At 37.5% G+C, this 24,638-nt stretch overlaps 1 protein-coding gene across 2 annotated transcripts in view; it reads left to right on the top strand.

Annotated features, from left to right (window-relative positions):
• Positions 1 to 17,447: 17,447 nt before the first annotated feature.
• Positions 17,448 to 24,638, top strand: part of zfhx4 (zinc finger homeobox 4) — an 86,609-nt gene continuing 79,418 nt past the window's right edge. The window contains exons 1-2 of one of the 2 annotated variants that reach the window (XM_077244708.1): positions 17,472 to 17,560; positions 21,420 to 21,653. The gene's annotated coding sequence lies outside the window, so the exon portion shown is untranslated. Of the gene's footprint in view, positions 17,561 to 21,419; positions 21,654 to 24,638 lie in introns of both variants that reach the window. The other variant, XM_077244709.1, reaches the window with a different exon arrangement.

The following is a 24,638-nucleotide window of genomic DNA, read 5'->3' as shown; positions in this document are numbered from 1 at the left end:
TGGATCAATGTTCTCATTCTGTTTACGCCAAATTCTGACTCTACCATCTGAATGTCTCAACAGAAATCCAGACTCATCAGACCAGGCAAAATTTTTCCAGTCTTCAACTGTCCAATTTTGGTGAGCCCTTGCAAATTGTAGCCTCTTTTTCCTATTTGTAGTGGAGATGAGTGGTACCCGGTGGGGTCTTCTGCTGTTGTAGCCCATCCGCCTCAAGGTTGTGCGTGTTGTGGCTACACAAATGCTTTGCTGCATACCTCGGTTGTAACGAGTGGTTATTTCAGTTAAAGTTGCTCTTCTATCAGCTTGAATCCCTCGGCCCATTCTCCTCTGACCTCTAGCATCAACAAGGCATTTTCGCCCACAGGACTGCCGCATACTGGATGTTTTTCCCTTTTCACACCATTCTTTGTAAACCCTAGAAATGGTTGTGCGTGAAAATCCCAGTAACTGATTAGATTGTGAAATACTCAGACCGGCCCGTCTGGCACCAACAACCATGCCACGCTCAAAATTGCTTAAATCACCTTTCTTTCCCATTCTGACATTCAGTTTGGAGTTCAGGAGATTGTCTTGACCAGGACCACACCCCTAAATGCATTGAAGCAACTGCCATGTGATTGGTTGATTAGATAATTGCATTAATGAGAAATTTAACAGGTGTTCCTAATAATCCTTTAGGTGAGTGTATAATGTAAATAAAGATTATTGGAAATAATAGTATGAAAATACTGTTTCAATTTTTCTTATTTAAATTTTCACGTTTTACTTGCCATTTCTTTGTAATTATTATTTGTGAAACTTACTAGCAATTTTGGAGTAAAATAGTTTCTACACCATTCTACACCATACTTTAAATAATGAGTACTGAAGTGTTTTTCCCAACAGCACATCAACATTTAATCATAAGCAAACTGAAATTGGTGCAATCTACAGAATGCACAGTCAGCAGGCTGCCATCAATAATTGTCACAAAAGATATGCACAACTTGGACATTTGTCTCTTTTTTATTGGATGGATATTGTGAAGATGAGACGGGAAATGATTGCGGAGAGAGAAAAAAAGGAGAATAGGATAAATGCCAAAATCTGTGAAAACCTGTATCTTCTATAGTGAGCATCATGGCTAAATATGAATGAAACTATTGCTAACCGAGGTCATGGCTCTGACATTACTAAATGACCCGTATGGACTACTTTTACAAGACTTTTTTTTACCTTTTTAGAGCCTGGCGAGACAAAATCTGTCATTTGTCAACAGGTGGATGGAAAAAGCCTAGCATTGTTTTCCGAAAGTGTATGATCAATACCATACCGAGAAACACTGAAAAGTAAACAAACAACCATGGCAATGAGTTTTGCATTTGCACTGTTTATTTCATGGAAAATGAAAAACAGGCAAAATTTTTGAATTTTGCTGCCTTTTTTTCTTTAAGTCAAGCATTTTGTATTTGTATAGTGCATTTCACAATCCATTTTGTTTCTTTAGCTTTGCTGTTGTCTGTTCATCGGATGTGCAAGTATGACACGCATTTCATACATTTACATTACATGCAAAGCTTACCACAAAACATCCCAAATGTTTTAAAAAAAATAAAAACTTAATTTAACATGTTTCATGGGTATCTTTAGCTAAATGTATCTTTTTAAAATCATTTTCAATTATTTATATAATTTAAACCTTGGCCATCCACAACATTTACAATTCTGTTTAAAAGTTTGGGGTGTTTTTGTTAATGAAAATTAATACTTTATTCAGCAGAGATGCATTAAATTGCTCAAAAGTGACAGTAGACACTTTGATATTGTTACAAAACAATTCTATTTCAAAGAAATGCTGTTCTTTTGAACTTTCTATTCATCAAACATGCATCACTGTTTCAACACAAAGGAAGGATCATGCGACACTGAAGACTGGAGAAATGGCTTCTGAAAATTCTGCTTTATTAACACAGGATTAAGTTATAATTTCATGTCTATTAAAATAGAAAACGTTATTTAAATTGTAAATATATTTCACAAATTATTGCTTTTACTGTATTTTTGATCAAATTAATTGGAATTGGTGAGTGTTCTTAAAATTAAAAAAAAAAAAAAAAATCCCTGACCCCATACTTTTGAATTATGAATCTATGATTATATACTTTTGTGCCTGGATAAATTAGTTTGGACAGATGTTGGTAGCATACAAATATGCTTTCAGTCTAAAGCAGGTGTAAATGACTGGCCCTTTTAAAATATGTGGTCATGTGACAACATTTAGTTTGCAATGAGATGAGACAACTTACCACATTCTCCCTTATATGCGTTTTTCCTCCTGCTATACTACATACATTTTACAGGTGCTCACAGATGCTCTCTCGCTGTCTTTAGTGGCATGATTCTGCTTGTTTTTATCAGTGCAGCTCTGGATTTTCGTTAAACCCTTGCCTGAGGCCTGAGGGTCAGATGCTGGGTTGTCTGCAAGGAGAGAAAGAAGGAGAGTAGAGAAAGAGGGAGAGAGAGTAGTTTTTTGGAAAGAATACTCCACTACCAAAAGATCATCCACGAGGAAGTATATGCTCCTCATCAACCAACCAGGCCAACATGGAAACTCTGACAGTGCGTGTCCACTGGCTTTTCAATTCATTCCTATGGAAGTCGAGCTTCTTGCTCGCGCAGTGCATTCTGGGATTGACAGCGGAGCGGAGAAAGCACTGAGAGCGTCAAAAGGTTGGGCAGTTCTCGACTTTATGCAAATATCAAGCGAAAAACGCGGTCGGCAGCCAATTGCTGTGAGGTTCGGGATGTGACGTCTGTCTTGAGAGTTTACAAATATGCAAATTGTGCCGGAGTTTATGCTGGATTTAGTGCATAATTCATTTTGTTTACAAATTAGACGCTTTGCAGTTATTATATATTTGTTAAATATTTCATTTTGGATGTGTTCATTGTGATTATACTGGCTGGGTTTATAAACGTTTGTAAAATTGACAGGATATCTTTGCTTGGGGCATTTGGAAGCAAAGCTTATCTATTTTTGAATGTAATCGTGTGCATCTCTAATGATTATACTGTGTGTGTGTTGAAAAAAACATAGATTAAACACAGGCAACAGACACGCCCCAAAACGGAGGCGTTATAGAAAACGGCTATTTTTGTGTTCAGTGAAATAAAGGTAGTAGCACCTTGTTTGGATCTGGTTTGGACTTCACCACCAACTGTTGTGATTTCAGCAGTTCTCCTACCATTCTCTGCCTAGACATTTTTAAAACGAACACAGCCTGGTCTCGGTATAAATTTCACCCCCCAAAAAGAGAAAAAAAACCCCAAAAAGCCAATCCTTGGCCAAAGGATGATATCGTATTCATGCACAGCGGGGTGCAGCTCCAATCATTAATCTCCGTCCAACATGTGAGAAATCCTAGAGATGAATAACCGGGCAGAGAGCACGGCGTGACCTCTACGTTAGAACAATGGACCCTCATGTGCTTTCCAGCTTAGCAGACAGTCCGGAATTTCTGTTTGGAAGCAATAGCTACTGTCTATATAATATTTAAGGCCTATTCATGGAGTAACTGGCAAAGAATAAAAGGGCTTCCGCTCCTCGCATCTGCTGGAGAAGGATGTGGTCCTGTGCCTGCTCCTCCTCTCCTGCCTCTGTGCAAATAGCACAACATAGGAGACAGTTGTTTCTGGCTGCCCCTATGCCTGTCATGGCTGTCAGGAGAAATCCCATGAATTATGACTCTTCCAGATGTAAGAGATTTCTAAGTTGCCTTGAACAGCCTGCGGTTTGTGGTGAAAGACAGACGGAGAGAAAGAGAAGCAGAGAACGAGAGAGGAGTCCATACTTTGTCTCATTTGAAATGCTCATGGTCAATGTTTTTTCCTCTTTTAACTCATTTCATTTTCTCGCGTTCTTTTTTTCCCCGGTCTGTTATACAAATCTGCCATTTTGTACCACTTAAGCGAAGATGAAATGAAACAACAGAGTTCAAAAGAAAGTGGAAAAACACAATGATAAAATCACTTTATATAGTTTCCTAAAATTCTTTTATGAGGGAAAATCTTTTTCTGGATATTTTTGATAGAACATTTAGAAAATCAATTCATAAGTACATCAAATAGTTTTGTTTTATTTGCAGTACACTAGGAACTCTATTAGACAGATGTTTAGAAGTTTTAAGTGTTACATTTTTTTTTCTGTATGTTATGCAATTCAAAAGAAAAAACACAATGATGCTATATAGTTTTATATTGTTTTCTACTATTATTTTATGACTAAAAGATACTTTTGCAACAGATTTTGTAGGATATATTTGGTTTTTAAAAATCCAGACAATTTATACATTAACATTTTTAATTTAGATTATATTAGAAACAAGGTATGTCTTCTTTCTTTCTTTCTTTCTTTCTTTCTTTCTTTCTTTCTTTCTTTCTTTCTTTCTTTCTTTCTTTCTTTCTTTCTTTCTTTCTTTCTTTCTTTCTTTCTTTCTTTCTTTCTTTCTTTCTTTCTTCTATCCATTTAAGTGTCTTTTAAAACACACACGTACATGTTACTCATAACTTTGGCGTTTAGTCAGTGGTGCTTATTAAGACTTTGGGGAAGGACAGTTTATTTGAAATTATTAAAGCATTAGGTTCACTAATGTATCAGTTTAAAACAAAAATCAATAACTGAAACCTAATCTGAGTCTCGTTGGAAACTCTTCTGGCTGGATATGTTTTCCTCGCTCTGCTCTTAAATGCTAATGCAATTTGCCATCACTAAAACCTTCCCTGTAATTGCTGATTGCCCTGGTCTGAGCTGAACTCACATTAGATATGTTCCAACTTATTCCCTTCCTCATGTCACATGCACACTTTGATCAGTGTGACCTCCTCAAGCACCTGGACATTGTTATTATTTCTCATGTCAGCTGTCACACTAGTCATTGCTGTTCCACCTTACTTAGTCCACCTTAAACACTCTTAATGACGGGCTTAACATGGGTTTCCCCAAACCCTCGCCGCGCATCAGTGTCTGTGAGTCCTGCATGGAAATGAAGTTAGCTAAATGAGCTTAATTTGGAGCTGGATGTATCTGTGTGGCTACTTCAACATCTGCTAGCGATTGCAGGGGATTCGTTTGATCAGGAGTCAGGCTACGAGAACCTGGAGACATAATTGTTTTAATTCAGCATTTACCGCATTGGGTGTTTATGTGTGCATTTGATTGTTTTGAGAGTTCAGTGGAGCTTTTCTTTCACACATGACTCATGAACTTCCCAGACTAAGAACTCAGAACACTTAAAAGGGATTGCCCCCCTCTCCCCCACACACACTTTTTTTTTGATTTTTTTATCATCTTTTCATTTTGATTATGTAATTTCAAACTCACACTGTAAAAAAAAAGGTTGCTGCCTTTAGAGCAATTAACCTGGTTATTTAAGTCATTTCAACTTAAATTACATTAAACAGACTTAAAATGGGTTAAATCTTGTTGAATTGCTTACTATAATCTATTGCTTAACTTATAATTTTAATGAGTTAAAGCAATGTAAAAACATGTGTTGTCATCATATATTTTTTTACAGTGCATATGATTCTTTCTTTTTTTTGCGTGAAACGCCAAATAATATTCTGCCTGTTTTTTTTAGTATAATTTATATACTATTACATAAATTATATATATTTTGAATTAGCTTTTTTATTTTTTATTTTAGTTTAAGTTTTAGTAATATTGTTATGTGCCTTCATTTTTGTTAGTTTTTTTAAAGTTTTTAATTTAGCTTTTTAATGTCAGTTTTTGTAATTTTAGTACCTTTACTAAAGTTTTTCATTTATTTATTATTTTATTTCAGCATTTAACTAAAAATGATTTAGTGTTATTTTAGTTAACAATATTTTTCATATGATATAAGAAAATGGGGGCTGGGTCAGTCAAGCTTCACAGTTTTGTGAAAAATTGCCGTAAAACATCATACAAATCACATGACTCATGTGCTATATTCATGAAAAGTCATACATTTTTTTTGTGAGGAACAGATTAAAAAAATATATTATAAAACTATCCATTTAAAGCTGCCTTTACTGGAAAGCAATAAAATGTTTGAAGAAAAATAAAATGTGAGACAAAAACAGGAGAATGTGAGATGGAGAGAAAGAAATATGTCATATGTGAACATGTTTTATGGACCATCTACATTAAGCTCATTTGATCTGAGCTTTATGTACACTGTAAAAAAAATCTGATCAATAAGTTATAACGTATGTTTTTACATAACTTCATCAAAATAAGTTAAGCAATTTTCTACTTTGTTACGCAAGATTCAAGTCAGCTTAATGTAATTTAAGTTGAAATCACTTAAACATCCAAGTTGATTGTACTTAAAAATTTAAGGCAGCAACTTATTATTATTATTATTATTATTATTATTATTATTATTTATTTATTTTATTTTTTACAGTGAAGACAATCAAACATCTTCACCTTACAAGTGCCACTTCCACATTGCTGGTTTTGCCATAGCACTTTTTCATTACAAGCAGGTTCCTTAGATTTTTCTCAGAAGTGTTTAATGTATTCATCAGCAACATGTCCTGAAGCAGTGGAAGTAAATCTTTGTTTTATGTGAATTAAAGAAGCACTGATGCACAGTCCTGTGTCGCTGGAGCTCAAAATCTGGCACGCCCTTGAAAAACTACTAAATCAACAGGATTGTGCACCGGTTCAGACGAGGAAATGATTCTGACGCTCAGAAAATTCAGCGCCATTAGCATTCCGATGGCGGCATTAACTTTAAGGCACAATCTGCACCGCTTTCAAGTTGAAATGGGAACCCTGAACTGAAAAGCAGACAGTTTTGTGTAGCATTAGTGGCACCGGCAGACAGCTCACACTTCTCCTCTGGTCTTTCCTTTAGACACATCTGCGCTTTCTCCACCTCATATATGGCAAAAAAGCTCTGAAATATGTCAGGATTTACAAGGTGACAAAAAATGACATTGCCTTGTAGCCAGAGCATGTGCTTTTGTATTGTTAGAGACTTCCTAAAAGGACTTTTGGGAAATTTATGAGGAAATGCGGCAGGATAAACCGTCTTCTCTTGTTTCTGGGATGTAGTCGGGATGTATGAATATAGAAGGTGAGACATTTGTTTTTGTAAATGACTATATGAAATTGAATTCATACACACAATTCTGAGACTGTGCAAAATCAATTGCACATTTTTTCAAGACTTGTTTACCATGTGCTGGCGGTGGTCCACCTCAACTGAGCTTTCTTTATTCCACAGTTAATTACAATCTGGTATAATGAGAGATTTGACTTCATGGCAACACTTAAGGCTTTCTTTGAACTGTTTTCTCGTCTTTTGTAACCTGTTACCCTGCGTTTCAGATCTGTTAATGAGTCTAAACACAATTAGCCCACCATTTTGACATCTTAATTGCTGCTATTTGATCCGGGAGATCGGGTTCCCTCACAGATGCAGCACTTAGCTTGATCTTATAGATTATTGCACCCGGAAGGTTCTTCCCTTAAATGTAGCTAACAGGTTGAGAATTAATGAATCTTCAGCCTTATATATCCTACCATGTCTCTTCGCTTCTAGTCTTTCGCTGACACACATTGAATGTTTTGCTGAAATTTATGGAATTTTTTTTAGGGTTTTTCCCACTCTTCTTTGGCACCGTCAGTGTTTTGCTTTGTTGTCATGGTGCTGAGCCATCACAGTTGTCTTGGCAACATGTGTCAGTTTTCATGGAGAGCATATAAATGTCATGCAAAAAAGAGACGATTTGCGAATCAAAGACTCTGCTGCCAGGAGTTTGTATCGGATGGTATCCGCACTGCCATGTTCAGCACGAGTTTCAACAACCACCATAAATAGCACAACACGCACACACACACACCTGTCATGGAAGTGCCACAGTTATCAGAAGTATTATTACAGCAAATTATATTTGTGCTGCTGCTTCTACTGATGATAATAATTAGGATTTATTATGATTATTATTATATAACACTGACCCTGGACTTAGCTAATTGACCTGGCCATTTTAGACCAGGTGTCAGTCCACTTTTGATTCACAATATATTGTTTCCTGGAACCAGGAGCACCTGTTGGGTTTCCATTTTATGGGGACATATAATGCTTTTTATACTGTACAAACTGTAAATTCTATCCCCTAAACACAACCCTCACAGAAAACTTTCTGCACTTTTAGATTTTTAAAAAGCATCACTCAGTATGATGTATACGCTGTTTTCCCCATAGGGACCAAACAATGTCCCCACAAGGACAATGATTTCAGATATTGCCATCTTTGTGGGGACATTTTGTCCCCATAACGTAGAGTATACCTGAACCACAATATTGCTACTTTTAAAATTATTATTTTAAAATTTTATTTTTTTAAGTAACTGGTTTTTACTATTAATTTCTACTAATTCTTATTTGATCCTTTTTTAAATTCTTTACATTAATAAAATGATTTGTTTGTTATATTATAAATATACTCTTTTATACAATGGCTTCAGAATTGAATAAATAATATTAATAATAATAAGTTGATCTTTTAATCAATATTTACTTTTTGTTATTTATATGAATAAGTTGTTTATTATATTATACATATTATTTTATATAACTGCTTGTAAAAAAATTCTAAATCGAATAATGTCAATAACAATACATTTATTTAGAAAATTTGTCTGCAGTAGTAATATTTTAATTACCATTTATTTGTCCTACCAACAAATTAACTTTTTGTACAAAACCAGCAGGCCTCACATCTAGTTTGGCTTAAAACCCAGTTTGCTTTTAAAGTTACAACCATTGCTTTGAAATTTCAGAAGGGATATGGCACAGTTTGGCACCCAACCATGATGTAAGTAATTATTTTCAGAGCGAAGCAAAGATTCATCGAGCATGTCCGTCTGCCGCCTCCACTAAAGCACCGAACATGTAAATATCGGGGACCTCTTGTACTTCCTTTCTTCTTTTGCCACAAGTCCAGTGTGGAAACTTTTCGATTTTGCATAGTTTAATGCTTTTCGGTTTGTCTCTAATTTACAAAGTGAATCTGAATTTATTGTAAAGTAAATTGAAGTTTTTCATCTAAAATGCCACAGGGTCGGTTATGTGTGTGTGTGTGATAGCTTGACTTATTGATTATGGAGCACGGTGTGCCCAATTTCAAAGAGAAGAGTAGCAGTCGCCATGTAACTTCAGAGAATTCATTTGACTCGCTAAGGCCCTTCATGAGAAACATATGTCTGTATACTACTTCAGGTAATAAGATCTGCCTCCACTTGTAATGAAAGGACCCTGTACCATCCACACACACACATACAAACACCAACGTAAAAGTGCTCCCCCAAACAAAAAGAAAGGGAGAAGCAATTTCTATTTTTGCTCTTAGCTTCTCAGTGGAATGAAATCTGGAGAATTTTCCTGGATCTGCCGCTGTTCTCTCTCTTCTAATAGTGTGTGTGTTTGTGTTCGGCTTGGCCGGAGAGACAGTCAACTGTCTGCGTTGTGCAGATTTCTATCCGATGTGTCGGGATGAGGTACAGTGTATCAGAGAAACACTTGTGCTAATTTATCAGCACATGTGCTGATTGACATTCCGTCTGCCCCGAGGCTTGTGGGAAATCAGAGAGAGAGAGAGAGGGATTGAGAGGCAAAGCATGAGAGAAAAAGAAGCCGATGATGGTGGGAAAAGAAAGGATGAGTTTGCATGGACACCCTCGGGAGGCTGTTTTTTTTTTTTTTCTCACTCTCAATTCAAGGACAACTGGGTCACGATCGTCTTACAAGGTCCGATTGAGTTTCAGCACCAGTTCAAAAGATAGTGTCATCTTTTATTTTCGATGGAGTGTTATGTTGATAACAAGTGGTGATTGTGTTGCATATTTGTGTGCGGTATGCCAACACATAAATTGCTATTATATTATCTAGATGATGCTTTCAAACAGAGTTTTTTTAATCATGCTGAAAAAAACAAAAAGTTTCCTGGTGTTAACAGGTTCGTTATGTTGATTTTTGGTTCATTATAGACCAGGTCTCAGTCCACTTTCAATTTACGCTAATGTTTGCTGGAACCAGGACCACAATATTACATTAATTATGATAATTATTATTATAATATTTATTAATATATTATTACATTTATTATATCGCATATTAGTGAGTTTTTACAATACAAAAGTATTCCGGTAACACTTTCCAATAATGTTTAATTGGATAACATTAGTTAACCACATTAGATAACATTAACTAACAATGAACAATACTTCTACATCATTTATTAATCTTACTTAATGCTATTGTTGCATTTAGATTTTTAAGATCAGGTAATTTCTGTTAACATTTTTTAATGCACTGTGAACTACCATGAATAGTTGTATTTTTGTTAACTAACTAACAAAGGATGAATAAATGCTGTAAAAATATATGACTTATTGTTAGCTAATGTTAGATAATGATTTAATGTGTTACCATTATTCCTTTAAATGATTGTTTGATTCTTGTTTTAATTCTTTTTCATTTTTTATATTTGTAAATAATTGGTGTGTTATATTTTTAAACATTTATAATAGCTTGTGAAATCATTAATCTAAATGATAATTATTTTTAAAATTAACTGAATATTTGCAAATAACGTTGCAGTAATATCTTTATTATAATTTCATCGACTGAGGATATAATACATTTTTGGAATAAAGCTGAAAGAACACTAGAGTCTCTGTGTGAATTCTTTATACATCCCTCATTCTGTCATCTCCATACAACTCAAATAAACTCGTCACCCTTACATTTGCTGGGTAACAGCCAATAAGTTTTAGAATTGCACAAATGTGACAAAAAAAAAGTGAGCCTAACAAAACTTTGAATAGGAATAGACTTGAATGTGAAACTGAAGTTTAATATGTGAAATGCTTCAGTGGTTATGTAGATGCACTAGTCGCTGTCTGTGAGTGTGTTTGTGTGTGTGAATGTGTGAAAGTAAGGCAGTGGAGCTTGATACACTCTGTGTTTAGAGGTCGAGGTGACAGAATGGCAACCTACTCTGTCATGCTCTCCCCCCCTCTGATTTCTCTGCTCTCTCTCTCTCTCTCTCTCTCTCTCTCCCTCTCTCTCTCTCTCTCTCTCTCTCTCTCTCTGCTTTGGCCTGTAGAAGAGATGCTGGTGAAAGATATAAACCCTGTTTTTTGTATGTGCATATCTCTCCTCACCCGTCCCCGCATTTCAAATGTGAGAGGGACACACACCAGCCTGCTCTGTGACTGCCAACCCATAGTGTTTCACCTTTGAAAAACAAAACAATACAATAAACACAACTAGAAAGAACGCAAACGGCCTCGTGTCTGAGGAGAACGAAATGGAACTTTTTAAAGTGGTGAGTAAAACTTTCTATAATCTGTAGTCTTTTATAACAGCTTTCTGAATCCGTAAAGTGAGTCTCATCATTTATTCGAACTAGTAATCTTTTATCTGAATTTTCTAGGTGAAGAGATGTGACGATATATATATATTTTTTGGAACAAAACAACAAATACACAAAGGCAGGCGTATAGAAAGAGAAGGGAGAGAGTGTGTACAGGTAAAATATCTGCAAATGAGGTAACATGTTGTGACAGCTGAGCGAATCGTGAATAGATGTTAGATGCAGACTGTGTCCTAAAAGGGTGACGACTCCGCTTCATTTGGGTTTCCCACCCTGTATGATAACGCAGAGTGGGATTAAAAAATGTGCAGGTGAGGCCGTGTGCAATAGCGCTCCCTGTCACTGCGCCCCCTTATTAAGATAAATATTGCGATGGGGGGATTTTCAGCAGCGGCTGGAAAAAGGGACAGACACATTTATCTTCCCTCTGTTGGTGTTTTGGGTTTGTTGGGGAAATAGGTTTAAGCCCCTTTAACTCACCCCCAATGTATGGAAATGTATGTGCATTTTTAAAGCAGGGGGGCTACATTTATTTCCCCCTACACATCCGAGAAGGAGACCCGCAGATGGCATGATAGATGGACATGTACAGAGACAAACAGGCAGCAACCCACATACATCCCCTATAGAGCCCCCTGCCTTCCTTCAGTATCCCTATCAACCTTTAACATATTCCATAGTTTTACATAATTCTGATGCTCTGTGCCTCAGAGATAAAGATTATAAAGGCCTGCATATTTATATTTTATATATTTATTTATATATAATATTTATAATGAAAATGAGCATTTCTCCAAGTGTGTACAAAGATCCTGTTTTAAGGGTCTGATGGTTTATTTTTTCTTTATAAATAAGAAATTAGTAGGGATATCATTAGAATGCTAATGATTTGTGGAAAGTTAATTTGGGATTTGTAATTAAAATCCATTCAACCATTAGGGAAATTCAGAGATGAAATATGTATATTTGATTTTATGCAGATATTGGCATTACTTGCAAATATTGTTTACTGGCTGAAACCAGAAATATGTTTCCAGTGAATTAATAGGGAATTATTGAGAAAGTAATATTGCATTAACATCCAAAATTAATCATCTGACATCATAGTAGTTCTGTTTTATGTGATAATGTACTGAAGGATGGTCAAATTAATTCTGCCTTTATTCATTCAAATCTGTTGTCTTAAAAAATATGTTTTTGAGAAATGGCATGTTTTTGAATATGTCTTTTGAAAAAAGCAGGATCAAAAAGCTAATATTTTCTTCCTTGCATGTTCTTGCCGTCTTCTAGCTTTGTGTTCATTCCAGACACATCTAGAATAAACTAGTTTAATTTAATCTTTTTGCTTGGGGTGGGAAATATTTTCTGTTTTTTTTATTTATTTTTATTTACTACATTTTCCCCCCAGTTGTTTTTCATTTCCAAGCATACTGATTCTGGTTGTGAGTCACAGCTAGCCAATTGTCTGTCCTCAATTTCCACTCAAGTAAGACACATGATGTTGATCCATCAACAGTACGGCCGACAGAAAACGTTTGGGATCTTTTTTGCCTTCCGTCAGCAGGATGCGTAAAAAACAAACGCTTTTTCTCCATTTAGGCGAAGGAGAAATTTGCAACACGGCAGAACCCCATTCTATAACCAAATGTAATGCTTGGGATGTATTTTCATAAAGTGCGCACGTGACTTAATCCCTTTACCAAATGTTTATAGGCCGGTTGGCGGAGCCGAGGTTTGCAGGTGAACTAGCATCACAGCGCTCAAAGGTCCTCAGAAATGACCTGCAGTCAGCCAATTGAGGATATCCTTGAACTTGACTGAGGCAAAGAGAGGGAGGGAAATGACAGGGCTTGAAGAAAACAAAGGTGACCGGGCCGATACCCACAGCCTCAGCATCAGCCTCCCTGCGCAGGGTCAGGGCGAGTCCCGCGGGAAACGACCATAGGCTGGGGAATCTCGTTGGTTTAACCAGGCAGGGGAGGGGGGGTCTATGTAAGGCCTCCTTACCAAAACACACACGTTTAAACCACACCCACCCACCCAACCATCCGGACCAGACCAGCCGAATTTGCTTTTAATAGCTGTAGAAAAAGACAGTCAGAACAGCGGCTAATTGCCCATATAAGAAAACCAAAGGTTTGTTGCAAATTGGCAGAAAAGCATCTGCCCTGAATTTGATAGGATCCCCTTAGTCACACTTGTATCCATTATAAAAAAAAAAGCCAGAATAAGTACAAAATGTGGCCAAAATATGTGTGTAATTGTGACTGAGTTTAGCTACCACCCACGCTTCTTAATAGAACGACCCGGCAGATTCAAGATAAACAAGTTCAGCAAACATATCAAATTCTGTGTATTTTATTGTTGCTGAAGCCTCATGTATTTTAATACTGGTAAAGTCCCGGCTGGATTCCAATTAAAAACAGGTTTTCCTCTACCCTGAGGGAGAACGGCTAATTATTCTGTTGTGGCGGAGGGGGGTATATTAGCTGTACACAGCTAATATACAGTACGCTTTCATCTTTTGTGTTCTTTATTCAATTTTAATAGTGTTAGCTCAAAATAATTGCTTAATTAGAGTAAGTGGGTAGAGACAGAATGGGGATGCTGCTGTCTCTGAGGAGAAACCTGGAACTGTGGAACAGGCTCTTTGGATTTAATACAGCCCGGGCCTGACACTAACCTTGAGATTGTGGAATGCTCTTTTGCCTTTCCCTTTCTTCTTGGGATGGTGGGATTTGGTTGTGTTGTGTGCATTATATTTAAGTAAATATAAGTTTGATATTTCAGTTAACATTTTAAACATGTTCTGTGTTCTTCTGAAGAAAGAAGCTATTCATATTTGCAGCGACATGAGGGTGAGTAAACAATGACAGAATTCTCATTTTTAGGTGAACTGGAATTCCTTTTGGAGCCACAGTAGAGACAACAACATTCTTCAGCCCTAAAACATTTGCCCTATTATAAATGAACGCTTGCCGATATGAAGGTAAGCTTAAAAACAGACCATCTTAGATGCCACAACAGAATAATTGTCTGACTGGCCAATTGAGTGTTAAACAATATGTAATATATGGTTATTTTGTACAGCCTCCAGCCACCAAGATGTTTTCAATTTAGCATGGCTCTACGATCATGATATCACTTTCTCTGAGCTGTTCCAGATCAGGATGGCCACAGCCATCCGAGGTGATCACCTCGTCCAACTCAAAGGCTTTCTTGAGGAAGAGTAATTCCACAGTTGCTGAGGTACTGAAAAAGCAATCTGCAAAAATACCCCAGGGTCATGTCTTTGGTCGGATGATTTGTGTGAAATGTCATATATTAAATATAAGTTCGACATTGAGCCACACACTGTAAAAAGTGCTGTTTCCCCCCAGCCACGTTTTAGGTCAAAGCAAATGGTCACAAAGGAGACAGAACTCTTCCACCGTCACACACACGCACTCCATCTTTCCAATCTTAGAACGGGTGGAGGCCATAAATGACACGCAGCTGCATTTCATTTGCAAATGCGAGCAAAACTTTTTCTCTCATTTGCTTTTAACCCCCCTAACCCCCCCCCCCCCCCCCCCCCCCCTCAGAATTCATAATTCGCTCCAATTGATGTTCTTGCTTTTCCTGCACCTCTGTCTTATCTGGTGTGGGTTTCATCTGCCATGCAATAAGAAAAGGACAAAGCTTGTAACTAATTCATAAAGTCCAGCCGTCTCCTGAGAGGTGCCGGAAAGAGAACGCTGTCTCCGGGGATGTCAGAAAGTCAGTCAAGCCAGCAATCCTGCTGTCCATTCGACTCCATGAGATATGACAGAAGAGCTACAAAGCATGTCGTTCTCAAGAAGGACAATTGATGTTTTCCTTTTTTTCCTCCCTTTCCTTTTTTTTATCTGTGTGATGTTTGTTTTCTGACTTTTTTTCTGGAAAGTTTCCTCTCGAGGCAATCGTGAAAAAGCGTTTAGATGGTTCTCAACTCTTGCCGTACTATACTTCAGAAAACAATGTGGAAATCTATTCGCCTCATACTGAATGATAACATGCAGGATATGAGCTAGCATGCTTTTCATACTTGAACCATATTTTGTTTTTGTTTGTACATGCATATAAATAAGTTTATGGATTTGCCCTCAGAGCCTTGTGAAGGCCTTTCTTATATCAATTAATTGACATGAATTTGTCTAAAACAAACAAACTTTTTTTTCTGCTCTTCTATGCCACTTTTCATTGGTTTCGTAAAGCAGGTTTACTGATTTATCCATTTAACCTTGAAGGTGTTATTTCACATGTGTCTATAGTATTGCAATGAAGCTTTGAACACATGCAAAGTATAAACTGTAGGGAGAGGTCAGAATGGTATTCGGAATATGTTTTACTTTAATATCTGTGACCCAGTGTTGTTTTTAGTGGTTTGTATCTCAAACTTTGATGTTACCATATTTATCTGCTACAGATGTTATTTTGTTTTAAAATTTTTACAACTTAAACCGTGTAAATGATTGTCACTTTTGTTACAAACTACTTCACTATGTATGTAAAATAAGTATGGGATGTTGACTTTTTTTAGTGCTAAATGGAAAAAAATATGATTTTTAAACAAAATAAGAAAATGCTATAGAAACAGTCAGTATTCAGAGACACGTGCTTAGGACAAATTTGCATTTGCAAATTTGTTTGTCATGATTTGAGCGTTTAGAAACAAAATTTATGAGACCGTTGTCAGATTTCATTTATGATTTTAAATATGAAATTTAATCGTAAGCTTGGTGAACAGCTTTGGAGAATTTAATGTTTCCCCATTGAAAGAGACAGGAGCTGTACTTGCATGACTGAAATAGCTGCCCGAGAGGCGTTTCAAAGATGGCCGCCGAGTGAAATGAGTCGCCTTAAAAGGGACTTTGCTTTAACAATCAAGGGACTCATGAACAACTATCACAAAACATATAAGCATTCATTGATCATCCAGTTTACAACAAACAGTTTTGTCATTTAACATCCATTAATTTATTTAATTAAAAGACAGAAGTGAATTGTTGCTTTTTTGCCTCAAAATGTTTTTTTTGTTGTTTTTTTTTACTTTGACAGTTGCCTATGATTTCATCACAGATTACATCCCTATAACCAAGTAGTTAAAGTGATGGTCTTACCCATGCTACAGCAATCCCTGGTCTCCCCTATATGTGCCCACACACATGCTGTAAAACTTCAAAGCAGAACTCAAACTATATTACCAGACAAGTTGATGTAGGCAAAGAACAGCATATTGTTCAATTGTGTATGGGAGGAGATGAAACCCATCTTGAGTCATTTGTTCTAAATTGTAATGCTCACAACTAGTCTTTAATCATTCATTAGGGCTTCGCAATGTCTAAATTCATACGAGCTAAATCAATCGCTACCTTGAGGACTTTGATGAGTGTGTTTTGCTGGATTTTGATCCTCCTTTATACATTTATGAGCATTTTGAGGATGGGGAAAACCGAAATATGCACCAGAGGCATGTGTGATGTGGGCACATCCAAGAATCCATAATGGATCAGACAAGAAGCTCATTATGAAGATTTGCCTAGGGTCAGCCTCTCGGTAGCACAGGATGGTGAATCTTGAACAATGGAGGTCTTAAAAGGGAGAAGGATCAAAGGGCCCAAACAGGCCATCACAATCCAATTGAAATGTTTTCTGGGCATCATAAGGAGGTAATGGATGGACGCGCAGCAAAAAAAAAAAAAAAAAAAGTGGTGGCCATTTTGAATGCGGCCCAAATTACAGTGTGTTGAAGAGTGGATGGAAAATTCACATGACAGACTTGTGCACTTCTCGGCTGTGCATTGTGTTGGGTCTGAAGCCAGTCATTATAGACGCCCAAAAGCATTTCACACACCTCGGCAATAAGCCTAAAGCATATTTTCTGTTTGGGTTTTAGTCACAAAGATTTGTATAATGGATAGAATTTCAATATTTTTATATAACGTGTCCAATAAATTCTTAGCACTTTTTTTTGTTTCCTCCAGTCCAAGTAATGTGTCATGCGGCTTCTACCTGCATTCAGTGGCCGTTCTCCTGTTTCCTGTCCAGTGTTGCTTTGTGCGAGTGCTTTAGATCAGGTCACCGGATTATGAGGAGGTCGTCCTGCCCCCTTCAGCCCCAGGTACGCGTCCACCTCACACCAATGATGAATATGTGCTTATGTATATAGACAGCATGTCGCCCATGTGCAACATCAATCTGTACAATGGCATGTTGGAACTGGACAGGTACCAGAAGTGTGCCTATGACATGCGTACAAAGAAAAGTGTATATCTGACCTTGTTTCAGCTGCTGTCAAAGTAGCCTAAAAAGTCAAAAGAACCAAACATAGTATTTCTGTTGTCATTTATTCACCCTCATATCATCCAAATCTGGATGACTTTTTTTCTTACAGGAGAATTGTGTAATGATGTCTTTCTTTTCTAAGCAAACACAATGAGTAGTGACGGAAGCATTCAAACCTTAGAAATAATAAGCACTATAATATACAATTAAAGGTAAGGTAGTCATTTTTTTCATAAACACTTTTTGTTATTCTGGTTAAAAACTCTCTTCACACCCTGATAGCAATCAATGATAAAAGTGGTCTAAATATTAAACAAATTTACATATATTGACTGTGGCAATCTCAGGATCAAAAAATGTTCGTCCAATCATTGCATTTGGTCCAATCATTGCTCTACAAATAAGAGCTCTGCAAGTTGTTTATGTTCATTATTATTGCAATGTTATGTGCTTTGAGACATGAGTTAATTTAATGCCTTCTCTTATGAAGCTTTGCTGAATCTGTTCTGGATGTGAATGACTTGCACGTTCATGCGTTTTGAAGGAGGCGTGGCTTTGTAGACGTTCTGAAGGGAGGGTGGGATCTAATGCTTTTAAAACTAGCTTGCTATTGCTAGCCTCTCTGAAATTGCTTACACTACTTTTAAGGTTGTCCATACAAATTTCAAGACTTTTGATGTCATACGATAGCTTTGTGTGAGAAATAGACTGACATTTAAGCTGTTGTTTACTAATAATCCTCACCTCCAGTGAGCTGCGACAGGATCATTGAGTCACTTAATTTAATTAATCATTCAAAGCGGTTTTGCAAACTGGATCAGCTGATTCATAGAAAAGATCTGATTCAAAATGATGTTTTTTTTTTTTTTTTTTTAAACTGGACATCAGTTTTTCCGTCTTTATGATTAATGACTTAAAATTGTTCATAAAAAGCTCATAACATTATATGGCCTGCGTTCATGATTTTATGGTACTTTAATGCTGCTTTTGCATCCATCCGCAATACATTGTGATTCCATGGAAAAGAACAACCAGGACATTACTCGTAATTCTTTCTTTTTGTGTTTCGTGTGCAAAGAAAGTCACATGATTTGGAATGCCATGAGAGTTAGCAAAGATGACAGAATTTTTATTGTGAGTGAACTAATCCTTCAAACTCAATTGTTCAGGATCCATCTAGTCCAAATGGGTCAGAGTAAATGGCCAAGATGCGGTGAGAGAGTCTCTAAATAGCAGTGTCTCGTATGCTGTTCTCTGTTCTTACATGCTATTTTGTACAAGTACGTTCAGTGTGTCTGAGAAAGACTGAGACAATTTAATCCTACTATTATTTCTACAATTCCATTTTTCATGAAGCGCTATGACTACTGAATTTTACTCTCTCATATATATATATATAAATATATAAATATATATATATATATATATATATATATATATATATATATATATATATATCTTAAGGTAATATCATGATTTGATGTAATAAAAAAACAAACTATTCTCTACGAAAATCATTATGCCATTTTTGAGGTAGTTAGACTCTTGTGTAGGGGTTTTGTGAAAACCAGGTTTATGAAGGACAAACAATAGCATTTAAAGGTCCCATTAAAGGAAAATATAAATATGATGACGTTAGTTTCCCATGGATAATGTCCTATTTTGCCAAACAACCTCAAAATAAAAGTAATTTTAAGAGCAGCACAGCAAGCGAACGCAAAATACTCTGTCGGTTAGTTCATGGCCATTCTAGAAATATTAAATTGTCATCAAGGCAGCACAGATGAAATTGGATCGGTTGTAATTTCTTCTGTGTGTGAAGCGCACACCTTGCGATATACTTCATTTATTTAGTCTTTTTTTGAGGGCGTCTGTTAAGGCAATGCACATTCAACAGCTCTGTGACCCTGCGATGGAGCGAGAGAAAGAGGAAGAGAGAAAGAGAAACACACTCAGTCATGCCTCCTGTGAACTCTTGTCCCTCTTTATAGCGCTTCTGAGCACATTGATTTTACTATAGTTTGGCATTACCTGCGGTAACTAATGCGCGGGGGTCTACCCTTCGGGAGCAGCTGGACTTTGTGCATTAATTCGGAGCCCCTGTTTGAGTACACCACGGCATACGCTGTCTTTTGTCTATTATCCTTCTCGTCTGTTATTCCCAAATATTGACATCGGCCATTTTTATTAGCGCTAACCGCTCGCTAGCCTCCCAGCCTCATGCACGGCTCTATTTCCTGCTATTGATTGGCTTCTTCAAGCCAGCAGGTAACTGTCCTCTCAGGCTGTCCTGAGGAATCACTTCCAATGACTTTATACGCACAATTTACACGGTGCGTTTAAAGAGAATATTATCCTCAAACCAAATCGTTGCCCCCTCCTTCCCCCGACCGGGTCAATATCCCACAATGCCGTGTTTTGTGCCATGTCATGTGCTTGTTATTAAAAGCAACAGAAATCGACATTTCAGCAATGTCTCTCATAAAATGATGGTGGCGCAGACAGCCTGTACCTCTTACATGTTATTATAACAGAGCACTGTTATGGTCTGTTTACATAAGACATTTCTGTGTGTACGTGTGCAAAAGGATCGTTCATGATGTGCTAAATATAATCCGAACAAGGTTCCCGAAGTAATCCGTGAGCAAAAAATGTTCCGCGGCATGGAATGTTTTCGATTATGCTAAATCAGGCGACAGACAACAAAGAAACTTTCATTTTAAGAATATGAAGTGAAAATAGAAGGCAGAAAACATTTAGGCCGGCACAGTATAACGTTTAACATACCAAATATGGCATTTGTGTATGTTTTTTTCTTCTGTTTGGGGTTTAAAATGGTTCACATTAAAATGTTCAAAGACATTTTTTTTTATGACAAAGGTCAAAAGTATAACATAATTATACAGCATAACAGAGCTTTAGGAAACACACCGCCTTCAGCAGCAGCGAAGCTGTGCAGTTTTCTTTTTCTTTTTTGGGGGCCAAAGCAGTTTTTATGGGAAAAATAAATGTATATCTTTTTAAATGGACGTCAAATAAGCAGCTGAGAGTTTGTTTAATTTACTCAGCTTTCATTAACCCTGTAATTTGGGTTTGTTTGAGCTGCCTCCTGAAGAGAGTTTTGCTTACAAGTGAGTCAGGCAGTGCAAAACACACAAACCCACCTGTGAGGACCAGCCTACGCCTTACACGACGACTAAATGATGTAGTTCAACCAGCTGAAATACCTCTCAGTCTAAGGCGAATATAAAATCAACCCGTGTGACATGACCGAAATGAACGGAAAAACCGCAAACAAATAGCAATGGACGACTTGTAATTCACGAATGCCAGTGATAACTGTTGTACGCTCGGCTGGACTACCTCAAGAGATTTTTTTACTAAAAAATATTTGCTCTAGTGCTCATAAACAACTTTCTTATTTCTTGCTTTCCCCTGAGCTGAAATGTTGACTGTCACAAAAGGTGCATTCATTGGAAAAAAAAGAGAAGAATCCCCTCACCCGGATCCTCGGTGGCAGGAGATGAGCTGCTCGCTTCCAGAATTAAATTATTTTTAAATGCAGCTTATACATTTTACATGACCTGTGCTTCCTATTCATCTCTCTCTCTCTCTCCTTCTCTCTCTCTCTCTCTCTCTCTCTCTCTCTCTCTCTCTCTCTCACTCTCTCTCTCTTATTTTTTTCTCTTTTGAAGAGCCCAAATGGGGGAGTCAGGATATGAACCCCAGGAATCACAGACTTGCTGAAAGTTCCCCTCTCCGGCCTTCTAAAACGGCGTTACTGCCGGAGCCCACCTGAAAACCCCTGACCTGCCGATTTACCCCCAGTAAAACCTGTCCTGATCCACCTCCCCCTTCTTGAAAGGACTCGGCATTGCCTTGCAGAAAAGACAGGACTGCCAGTCGACGCTGCAGACACACAAAGGCAGGTGTGGTAGGCGAACGGCTCGTGTGTTTGTGTTCAAATACTGCGGTTTGCTTTCTGTGCCGTTTAACTGGGTTTCTCAGTCCCTGTACCGTAAGGGTGTGTGTATATGTGAGTGTGTGTCTGTCTCTCTCTCTCTCTCTCTCTCTCTCTCTCTCTCTCTCTTTCTCTCTCTCTCTCTCTCTCTCTCTCTTTCTCTCTCTCTCTCTCCGTACAGTCTCCCACCGAGTGTGTGTGTGTGTGTCTGGGGTTTAATGCCAGCAGGATAAAAAGAAGGCTTTGCAGACTAAGGTTTGATGTGCTGTTTGTCTTGGTTTGCCTCTCGCTGAGTGTTGTGGGGTGGTTCTTTTGGATTTATCTGCCTTTCCCCTGTTCCCTCCTGTCGAGGAAAGGCAGACGGAATACGGTCCCGGGATATTTAATCTTTAGGGAATTTCATGGCAGTTAGTGCTTGTCATCGATGAAGTCAGATGTAAAATACTGGTGCAGTTCTGTATTGGTCGTTTGAGTGTTCGGACATATCCAAGGCCAAATTTGTGCTTGTTTCCGAGCGTTGTGCGGTTAACGCAACCCGATTTGGCTCTTGTGGGAGACTTGAAGCTAAAGATTTTAAGGCTTTTGTGCCTTGTATCTGTTGTGTTTATTCAGACCATATGTGTTAGTGTGCGTGGGTGAATGTTGTTTACATGTGCATTCATTGTGCGGGTGTACGTGTGGACGTACGGATGTACACGGTGGAATTTCTGCAGAAATTTCCTCGGGTCTCTTTATGCCTTGTTTTCTATTGCCATTGAATGTCAGGGAAGTAATCAAACCCATCAGGTCAGTCGGGTCTCAGTCCACTGACAGGCGTACAGTCAGAGGCATTCATTTCAAGAGCGCAGCTGCTTCCACAGTCTGACACGACTGTGTTAGTCCAAACCCTACGTCTTTAAAGCCTTGTCCAAACATATTTTAATGTAGTGCGTATATTTTTAGGCTAGGTCGGACTGTGTGACGTTATGAAGTTTATGATCTGACAGATGGCTTTTTTTACATTTATTTGTCTAAATGCATCTTACAGGACATGTATTAAATAAATGAATCAACGATAAACAAAGATGTTAAAATGAAAACACACACACACACATACATTTTAAAAAATTACCAGTGCTTTTTAAAATCCATACAAAATGCAAAAAAAAATAAAAAATGCAAAAAAAAATCATTTGTTAAATAGAATAATCCCCCCGCCCTTCAGAGATGACTCTTAGGCCTTCATAAGTGAGCTTTAATATTTTGACAAGCTGTTCAATCAGATGTTTTAAGAACATTAAATGTGGCAGGCTGTCTGTTCCCCAGGTTTCTGTGAAATGGTGTGTTTTCTGTCTTTCGTGACCCATTTTCCTTTGTTCTGTGTACGAACGTAACCAAGACACACGTAACCCCTCCTGAATGATGTCGAGAAGGATTAGACCAGGACCGGGCCCTGACAGACATGCTCATGGAACAGTAAAAGTTGCCTATTCGACAAATCGACTTCCTTTTCCACTGCTGCATTCTTACAAAGAATTACAATAATATAAAACATACATATTATTCTGATTAATGATTTGATAACCTTGATGAAAAACTTTTTTGCAGACATAAATAGCTATTATAGCTAATATTCAAAACTAGAATTCTATTTTCCAGGTGTCAAGTTTTATAGTATTTTTTTTTTCTTTTTCGTATTGTGTAGGCCCTATGCAAATAGGTGTATTTATATCTCTCATATTCAAGGACATTTTAACAGATTGATTAAAAAACACTTGACTAGTCATGATTTTTTCTAGTCTTATGAAAAATGTATATAAAAATGCAACTTTATAAAACGCAGCAAGTATCCTCCATAAAAAAATATATTGTACAGATATACAAAATTGTTCATATGCCATGGTATTTTGATTGGTCAGATACACTCCTGCCAATCGTTAAAAAATAACAATTCTACAGCAGCATCACTATTTGAGATAATTGTAATAGTGGATAATCTGCTTACTGGGTTTAATTTGGTCTGAGGAACATTAAATTATTTGAATGAAATTAAGTACATTTTTTGAGTAACTGTTATTGTTTTTACACTTACATCACGGGTTTCGGAAACCCCATGCATACCAACAGTAAAACTCAGACTCAATTCAGCTGAACATGAGGGATATGTGTACATGTAAATTACATTTGCGGGTGTGCATGCATGCATGCATGCAAAAATACATGCATGTTCGTTCATGTAAGCATTTAAGTGTATATGTGCGATGTAAATGATGCACCCCAATTCCCACAGACATTAGGCTTTCTCTCCACCTCTCTGCATCCTCTCATCTCTCTCTCTCTCTCTCTCTCTCTCTCTCTCTCTCGCTCTCTCTCTCAGAGACACAATCTGCACCACAAGCTCTGTTCTGAGCCTGAGCAGGTTGCTGTCAGTTTAAAAATGACTGTAATAAAAATGACCATGAAGATGGATTTTGTGATTTTGCGTTTCTAATCAGTCATCTGTGAAGAGGACTTTTGCTTTGATTCAGCAGTGCCCTGACAGGTCAGATTGATAGTGCACAGGGGATAAAAAAGAGGAGGAGGAGGAGGAGAAGGAGAAGAAGAGGAAGGTTATTAACTGTCTTCCCATTAAAGTTGGGGATCTGGGTCTGTGGCCAGTGAGACGGGCGTGATTTAAGCGGAAACCTCTCTCAGGTGAGAGGAGAGGGAGTCTCATTGTCCAGTCTCACTCCTCACACTTCTGCACCAGCAGATTAGACTCAAATTATCTCCTCTGCAGCCCTGGCTGTGTGAGAGAAACCCCTCGCAGAGCACGTATGACTGCTTGCATGCATATGGAGTATGAATGTAATCTTATGGCTGATGAGCAGGGTGATACAAAACCGACACTCGCTATTTAAACGTCTTTACTGTTATTCAGTGCATTAATGTACTTAAAACAAACAAAAAAAAAAGAATCTGATATTATTTGACA

Source organism: Siphateles boraxobius, unplaced genomic scaffold, assembly GCF_051911475.1.
Source record: "Siphateles boraxobius isolate OS27281-9 unplaced genomic scaffold, OSU_SipBor_1 26, whole genome shotgun sequence".
Classification (NCBI taxonomy): domain Eukaryota; kingdom Metazoa; phylum Chordata; class Actinopteri; order Cypriniformes; family Leuciscidae; genus Siphateles; species Siphateles boraxobius.
The sequence above is the reverse complement of the archived record's forward strand: the minus strand, read 5'-3'. Positions and strand labels throughout refer to the sequence as shown.